Genomic DNA, 9226 nt, shown 5'->3' with positions numbered 1-9226 from the left:
TGAGCTGCGGTTCGCGTTTGAAAATTTGGCATTCAATTTAGCACTTTCCTACTGATACGATAATGAGTGAGCATCGGGTTCCAGCTAAGACTGGTTAATTGATAAAAAGATAGAGATAAGAGCCTGATGCAAAACATCCGTTATCGCGTGATTTGGAATTGAACTGAAAAGATGTTCGAAACTTTAATGATTTCGGGATGTGATATTGCTGCAATATAAATCATTGTTTAATGGCTGTACATGAGCCACGCGGGTATTTTTTTTTGGTCTTTGGCCCCCCTCCCTTCACAGATGACCAAGTAGCTTACGGACGGCTCATCTCATTTTAAATAACACATAAGGATTTCGAGTATTTCATGAGAGGTTTCAATGTATTTAAGGATGTGATTTATCGTTACTACAATCAGTGGTTTGGTTGACGATTTGGATATTGAAAGCCATACGAGTTATTGTGGAGTTTCTGACTATGATATCCACTAGCTAGCAAAGATACCATAAGAAGATGACCATTTCGTGTCATCCATGAGAAAAGAACGGGCCGGTAGGCGAACTACTTAAGTCTATCTATGCGTCAACAAACGAAAAACACAAGACGAATACGCGTCATGAATGTCTCGACGATACGGGCGTAGATGTCTGAAACATGACGTGACAATTGTTATCGAGGGAGCCAACTGTTCTACCTTTAATGTCATACTTTTAACCTTTTTTGCGCATTGGGGTCAATTTTGGTCACTCAGCACGGTAAAGGAACTGTAAGTTTGTATGAGAAAAAATATAGAAATCTGAAAATTTTTGCCTTTCCTAACTTTTTAAATCGATCATTTTTGCGCTAAAAGAAGCTTACAACGACCTGTAAAAATTGCATATTATGCATTAAGGGTCAAAAATGACCCATGACTTTGAAACGCTTTCAAAAATCTATTCTGAACCGATTTTTGCCCTTTTTTCTTAAAAGATTGAAAATATGAGACACACAAAAATGATCACCAAAAATTCATTTTAAATCGGATACTTCTCAAATTTCCAGATATTTAATAAGGGGCTGTCCATTAACCACGTGGATATTTTTTTGGGATTCCGGCCCACCCCCCTCCCCATCGTGGTCATTTGTCCATACAAAACATTTAAAATTTGTATGAACCGTGGTCTTTGATCAGACTCTCCCTCCCCTCATGAATAACCACGTGGTATACGGACGACCCCTAACTATATATTAAGGAAATATTTGTGTATCTTTTGTCGGTTGTTGTTTCTTAAAATGCTCTTCGAATTTTTTGATTTGCTGTTTATATATACAAGTAGAATCGCCTAAGCCTTTGTGAAAGAACAGTTTTTGTAAAGCTGCATCATCGTTACGAATAAAATCCTTCAAATTGACTGCCGTTTTCGTGATTAAAGTGGAAATATATTGTTCGAATTGTCTTGCCATGGATTGTAAAAAGTGCTACCTCCCCGTCAACACAAAAGATCATGTACCCGAGCAGAAGAAAAGTACTTCTGAATACCACTGAGGTATTCCATACCACATAATTTCCAATACTTACAACCTGAATGAGGTATGAATGAGCCCTGCATAAGAGGTAAAATACCTCATGTATATTCTACAAACACCAATTCAATAATTAGATCAGGTATGGGGTCATCCAAAAATGACGTCCACAATTTAGGGGAATTGGAAAAAGCGCGACAGAGGGGGGTGGGGGGTCTAGAAATCCCCAAAAACAATGGACGTCATATTTAGATCCCTATTGTGATACCTAAATAATACATGATGGATCTTCATACAAAAGTGAAAATTTTCAATAGTAGTTCTCAATACCTCCAGCAGACCTCAATAGTTATCGAATACCAAAATGAAGTATTTCTAATTGTTTTTAACATTTTTACAATACCATTATAATACCAAAATGTGGTACTGACAATTGAATACAACCGTTTCACCGCCTGTCAAGGTTGGTTGCAGCAACACTATATTTCTTCGCATGTTTTGGCGTAGAACAACGTCTTTCTTCTCTATACAGGAATGAAATTGGAATTTCAAAACCAAGAGCGTTACGTTGACATGAAATATTTTAAACGTTCATAACTTTTCGCTGACTTAACGAAATTTCTTGATTAGCACCTCAATCGAAAGGCAAGACATCAAAGGTTCATGTCGTTTACTTACTGAATCCCACATACCTGTCCAAATAGAGGAAGCAGTCCACAGGAGAATTTGCGGTTGAACTGTGAACACGGTCGGGCCAGTCATTCTCGCTTTGTGGTTCACCGCTTGTGTGCGTTCACCCAGCCGCCGCAAATTTCATCGGCCGAGGAGCTGTTGACCCGCGCTTCAAGATTTCGACTCGTGATAAAATCAGCATTGGTGGTCAAGAAGCAATCCCGTTAGGAACAAATACCAGAAGCCCCCTGAGTTGCTGGTCCGAGGAGCTGCTAATCGAGCGTTGGACTAGTGAAATCGCTGAAGATTTCAAGAGTGAGCAACGTTTCCAGCCACAAAACATTCAGCTGGTTCGTCGTATAAGCAAATAACTTGCTCAAACTTAGCTAACAAAGCCATCGGCCCTTTTCAGGGCCATCAAATTAGTGGAAAAGAGTGAAAAGAGAAATATTTCCGACTTTATTTATAACTTTTTATATTCCTAAATAAATTTCACAGCTTCATACAAAATTTCATTTGGCAGATTTCAACTAAATCCCTGTTATCCGCTACCTGTTGCTGATGTGCACCCATGAAATATTCAGCTGGTTTGTCGTATAAACAAAGAACTTATTCACATCTTCTTCTTTTTCTTGGCATCAACGTCCTCACTGGGACAGATCATGCTGCTCAGCTTAGTGTTCTTATGAGCATTTCCTCAGTTATTAACTGAGAGCTTTCTTTGCCAAAGTTTCCATTTTTGCATTCGTATATCGTGTGGCAGACACGATTTAACTCTATGCCCAGGGAAGTTAAGAAAATTTCCATTACGAAAAGATCATGGACCAACCGGGAATCGAACTCAGACACCTTCAGCTTGGCTTTGATTTGTAGCCGCGGACTCTAACCACTCGCCCCAACTTATTCACATGCATATGCTACTTCTTCGATTTTTCATACAAAATGACCAACTTTGGTAAGTTAAATCTCAGTTATTTATGGACCGATTCGAATGAAACTTTCACAGAACATCAGATATAACTTGAATTTCAACATATATTTCTGAGTAATTTTTCGAATCACGAGTTTATAAGTAATACCGTCAAGCGTAAGCCATTCAGTAATCGAACGCCAAAACGGACGATACGTTCAGACAGCGACGAATCACACCATCAACGAAAATAGCGAGAAAGCAATAACCAATCGCGTGCGAGTAGCGAACGGAGCGACGAAACAACCAAGCGAGAACCCCACCACTCGCCGTCGTCATAGGTGAACGGAGCTGAAGCAAATAAAACCAGCTCCCAGCTCATTCGCAAATCGTCCATGATTCCGAATCGAACTGCCGTTGTGAACGGTTGTGTGTTCTGTTGAGTTGCGAGACACAAGTTCGAATTCTCCCCCGTTCGTGTGCGAAGTGCACTTTTCGCGATTTCCCGCTCCCGCGACTGCTCTCCGGCGCTAACCTTCCTCCTTGGGGTGGCTAGCCAGAAGGCATCTCCGTTCAGCATCGCCTCGCGGCCGCCGCCGCCGCCCCACCGGTGCAGAATGCGCCCCCTCCTGGATGGGGGAATCCTGGACGCAGTGCCCCCGACACTCCTCCGTCCGACGACGGCTCCCTGTACACTCCGGAGCAAATGTTGGAGTACACCAGGGACTTGTTCCAACGGCTGCGCGCCTGCCGTTCCAAGTCGGAGCAGATCAACGCCGCCAACTCGGTGGTATTCGCCTTTCTCGCCAAATATGGCCCGTGAGGCCACCACCAAGATCCTCAACTGGAACGTTTGCTCCCTCCGGAGCAAAAACCGAGAGTTGTCCGCCTTCCTGGACCAGGAAGGCATCGACATAGCCGTGATCACGGAGACGCACCTCAAGCCGGAAGTTAACATCTTCATCCCCGACTTCCGGCTCGTGCGGCTTGACCGGTGCGGATCCGAAGGTGGAGGCGTAGCGGTTGCTCTGCGGAGGAACGTAAACTGCACCCTGCTGCCGAGCTTCCAACTCCAAGTCATCGAGGCCGTAGGTGTTCGGGTGGAAACCTCCATCGGTCCAATTACGATCATCGCGGCGTAGTGCCCGAAGCAAGCCAACATCAACGACGGAACATCGGCGGCCCTAAAGCAAGACCTCGCCAAACTGACACGGCGGCAGGGGCAGTTCATCCTGGCTGGCGATCTGAACGCAAGGCACGAGACCTGGGGAAACCCCCGGCGAAATAGGAACGGCCTCATCCTACAACAGGACCTGGAGGAAGGCCACTACACCATTCTGAGCACGGATTCACCCACCCGCCTGAGCCGGTCCGGGGCCCATGCGACCATTGATGTCTTCCTGACCAACATGGCCAACACGACCAACATGGCCAACGCTCTGGTCTGCCTGCGTTGAAAAGCGAAGTCAATCGCATATCCAAAATAATCAAGGCCAGAATGGTGGACCTCAGGAACGATGATTTTTCCAACAAGATCCGCTCTCTCCCAAATTGTGCTAGGCCATTCTGGAAGATGACAAAACTTTTGAAATCCAAACCCAGACCTATTCCACCGTTGATCCCATTAGACAACACCGCCTCTAAGGATCGCTTGATAACCCCTGCGGAGAAGGCTGCTGAGATAGGTCGGCATTTCGTCAGCTCCCACAATCTAGGGCTAGACATTCCTAGCCCACACGAAGCTGCTGTTTCCGAACACGCAGCTAACCTACACCGATCTCCCAACGACTTCTCGGAGGAGTTGGAGATCACTACTGACGAGTTGCTGACCTATCTCAAAACATCCAAAAACATGAAGGCCCCAGGTTTCGACAACATCCTGAACTTGGAGCTCAAGCAATTGAGTCTCCAGTTCTACCAACATCTGGCACTGATTTTCAATCAGTGCCTCCGACTTAGCTACTTCCCCTCGTCGTGGAAGTCAGCAAAAGTCATCCCCATTAAGAAACCTGGGAAGGATCCTTCCTCCCCCAAAAGCTATCGACCCATCAGCCTTCTCTCAGGGTTATCAAAGCTTTTTGAAAAAGCGATCAACAGACGGCTGCTTTCGGCAGCCGATCAAAACAACATCTTGCTCGAGGAACAGTTTGGCTTTCGACGCGGTCGTTCAACCGTGCACCAACTGACTCGAGTAACCAACATCCTCAGGCGGAACAAGTCCCTTGCCACATCCTCCGCCATGGCGTTGCTCGATGTTGAAAAAGCATTCGACAACGTCTGGCACGACGGCCTGGTGTACAAGCTGCACCGATACAATCTTCCCACCTACTTGGTGAAAATCATCAAAAATTATCTGTTTAACAGGACGATCAGAGTTTCCCTCAATGGAGTCAACTCAGACCCTCACAACATCCCCGCAGGTGTTCCACAGGGCAGTATTTTAGGTCCCCTACTATACAACCTATTCACCTCGGACATGCCTCAGCTCCCTAAAGGCGGCTCTCTGTCACTGTTCGCTGACGACACATCAGTCGTCTACAGCGGCAGATTCACCAGAGCACTAACATCTCGACTCCAGAGAGGCCTGAACGTCTTGTCAGATTATTTGAACAGCTGGAAGATCTGTATCAACGCAGCGAAGACCCAGGTCATCCTCTTCCCCTATTCCAAATCCCCCAGACTTGTTCCGGCTGAGGATTGTAAAATCACCCTCGGTGGATCAACGGTGGAATGGTCTGATGCAGCCGACTATCTTGGGCTAACGTTAGACAGCAAGCTTCTCTTCAGACAGCAGGTTGACAAAACGGTCATTAAAAGCAACACCTTGCTCAAAGCATTGTACCCCCTGATCAACCGGAAGTCAACTCTGTCTCTGAAGAACAAGCTTGCTGTTTACAAACAGGTCATTCTTCCAGTAATTGAATATGGCGTACCAATCTGGGAGAGTTGCGCTAAAACCCACCATCTGAGGCTTCAGAGGACCCAGAATAAGTTCCTCCGGATGATCCTCAACAGTCCTCCGAGAACGAGGACAACCGAGGTCCACCGTCTGGCCGAGATCAAAACTTTAGAGGAGCGCTTTGGTGACTCGATCGAGAAATTCAGGGCTCGTTGCCACCAATCTGGCCAGCAGGTCATCCAGGACCTAGTTCCCCCCTAGGTTATCAAATTTTTTTGTAGTGTAAATAGTTAGTTAGGTTATCAAATTCTCTTTTTATAAAAAAACAACCAGAGCACATAAGGCCAAGAAAAACTAGGGTAACACCACAAAATCAAACCAGCCAAACAAAAACTATTACAAACAAAGTTGAAGGACCCCTTCGGGGTCAAACTCTTAACATGTAAAATACTTTTGTACAAAGAATCCAAATAAAAATAAAATGAATTTAATTTAAAAAAAAAATCGCAAATCGAACGGCGTAACGGCGTGCTGTTTTTCCAGCCATCCATGAGTAATACTATGGACTCCACCATAAGTTTTTCCTGGAATTCAACTACGAATTTTATCAACAATTCCTCTAGAAAATTCAACCAGAAATTCCTCCGGGGAAAATTCTTCAGGCAGGTGGCATTTTTCCAAGGATTCCTTCAGAGGTTCATCTACAAATTATTGTGGGTTTCCTCCCCTGATTCCTTCAAAGATCTGTCCAAAAAAATCCTCAAGTAATTTCTTCAGTAATTCTTTAGGGCTAACTCCAAGGCTGCCTCCTAGAATTCCTCCAGAGGTTGTTATATTTTTTTTTTTTTTTTTTTCAAAGATTTCTTTAGGAATTTCTCTAGAAGTAAGCTCCAAGCATTCCATCACGCGTTACCCAAGAATCACATCACGAATTCATTCAGATACTTCTCAAGGAATTTCTCAAAAAATTCATCACCAGAAATTCCCCCAAGGATTTCACCAGGACGTTTTTAAGACTTTTTTTTTTTTGCTCCTGGGGCTCCTCTTTAAATTCCACAAGAAGTTACTTCAGAAAATCCACCAAGAATTTCTTCAGCGGTTCTTTCTAGTAGCTACAAGCATATTATTCAGCTGCTGTTTATTGCTGATCCAAGCTGAGTTCAGTCGGCTATTTTTAGCGCACAGTGAGAAAATTTATGTCGATATTGGTCAAAATAATGTTTATTTACACAAATTAAAAACAGTCTGGAATGATTAATCTAATTTCATAATAAGTTTCAGTTTGTTCAAAACTGATTAATTAACTTAAATAATTTTATAAATTATAGTTTGATTATTTTTTTATTTGTATTTTTCATAAACCTATTACATATGCATTGAAGTTAATGTTCTCTGTATGAATATATTTGAATCATTTGAAGGGTTAGTCCTCAGAACCCACCTGAATAGAAAAATATTCGAATATCTTGATGCGATTTTTATTTTTGGAAATGGCCAAGTAAATCATTTTTCTTAGAGCGCAGTATTTATTCAGTTGTGAAGAAATGTCATTTCAAATGTAGCTGCCTATAGAAATTTATTTAATCAATTCTGTCAAAGAAATTTCCATTTTTCTTGTACGGAAAAACATCCCGAGCAGGCGAAAATAGCTTAGCAATAGAAAATGTAATATGGATAGCTAAAAGTGATATTAACTTGATAGATATATGATATAAAATATCTGGAAATGATATCTAAAATAAACTACTAGAACAAAATTGGCATGTCATATTTAGATTCTGCAAGATTCTACCAATAGCTGCGAGCTATTCATTAGATCTGCGTAAATCAAATTTTTCATAGGTTTCGAAGTTCCAGGAACAAAATTTTGATATTGTCTTCAGATATTTTATCTCTTATGTCAATCAAGTCAATATCACACTTTGTTTGTCAGTACTTTGCTCCTACTCGGAAAACTTAGCTTAAATGTTTATTTTTGTTTTTCACAATAATTCTGCATTTCTGGAGACTAACCATGTTAATTTTCTGAACAGCTATTTCAAAAGTTTTAAGAAAGCATAATTTATGAGCTTTGAAATGCATTCGGAACTCAACACGAATTTCGGATGTTTTGTCCATTTTATGAAATTTAGCTATAGTGTGATCGCTTTTACAAGGCTTATTTATTGCTGAACAATTTGTTTGTTAATCGTCATTTTGGCCTCTATTGGATCAACTGTTCTTATAATATACTGAAGCTGAATTAGGATTTTATAAGATACTTATTCAGCTCTTATTCATGCTTATGTTAAACATGTGGGAATAGCTGAAGTGCGACGCAAGCAAAACGTTAGTTCGTCTTCTGAATATCCTTTTATACAAATACATTTGTTTAGTGGAATATTGGCTTTTTAATTGGGGAAACATGTCTTGTTCAGCTCATTTGTAGAACAATCTTGACTAGTCGAATGAGAATCTTTGGAAACGTTTAATAAGTGGCGATTCAACTTTTGTTCTTTCTAATGCATAACGTTGAACATTGATCTAAGTTTGTGTTAAAAAAGCATCTTCTCAGCTCTTTATAGAGCAATTTTTTTATTCAGCTGCCATTACCATTATTGAACAATAATTAAACATGCATGCTTGATTGTGGCTCTGCATTGTTAGTTGGGAGGTTTGCAGCAGATTTCTCCAGGGATCTATACAAAAACTTCCCAAAGGATTTCCCCAGTGGTTCATCCAATGTTTCCTTCGAGAATTCCACCAAAAAATCATCCAAAGATCAATTTAAGAATTCCTGCAGCGAAACTTCAGGCATTTCTATACAGATACTACCCACAATTTACCAAAAAGCCTTAAAAGATTCCAAGAATTAATCAAAACCTTGTACACGGGATATCAGCAGGAATTCCTTTAGAGATTCCACTTGCATTTTTTTTTTGAGAGAATCCTCCAGGTTATCTGAAGAATCTTCAATAAATTGTTTTATAAATTCCACCAATGTTTCTTCCAAAGATTCTTCCTTGAATCTCTGAAGGGATCCTTTGAGGCATTCGCCCTGGAATTTATGCAGGAATTACTACAATAATCTAGGATCAATTTCTATGAGAATTCTTAAAAGTATTTATCCATCAATCCGGTCCAGTATTTCTTGTAGGATTTTTTCCAAGGAATCTACCAGGAAATACCTTACGGAATCTTTCAGAAACTCCTTCAGGGATTGCTTTAAAATTTCTGCCAGAAATATATTGAGGAATCTTTCCAGGAAATTCTC

This window comes from Aedes aegypti, chromosome 3 (genome assembly GCF_002204515.2).
Source record: "Aedes aegypti strain LVP_AGWG chromosome 3, AaegL5.0 Primary Assembly, whole genome shotgun sequence".
Lineage (NCBI taxonomy): Eukaryota > Metazoa > Arthropoda > Insecta > Diptera > Culicidae > Aedes > Aedes aegypti.
The sequence above is the reverse complement of the archived record's forward strand: the minus strand, read 5'-3'. Positions refer to the sequence as shown.